The sequence below is a fragment of the Penaeus monodon genome, chromosome 33 (genome assembly GCF_015228065.2).
Source record: "Penaeus monodon isolate SGIC_2016 chromosome 33, NSTDA_Pmon_1, whole genome shotgun sequence".
NCBI lineage: Eukaryota > Metazoa > Arthropoda > Malacostraca > Decapoda > Penaeidae > Penaeus > Penaeus monodon.
The window spans coordinates 22,241,885-22,242,091 of NC_051418.1; positions in this window are offsets into that span (position 1 = coordinate 22,241,885).

A 207-nucleotide genomic window follows, 5' to 3' on the forward strand; every position below is an offset into this window, starting at 1 on the left:
GTCACCTACTGTTAATGTTATTCGTGGGTTGCCAGTTACTGAGTTTATGGTGACGGATCCGAGCAGCGTCCAGATCGAAAATGAAATTAAAAGGCAGTTCACCAATTTCGAATCCTCGCGTGGTTTGCTAACGAGGGAATTCATTTTCAATTTGTTATTCCCGATGCGCTTGCGAATTTTCAAAATGGGCTTCTTTTTCTTGTTCTC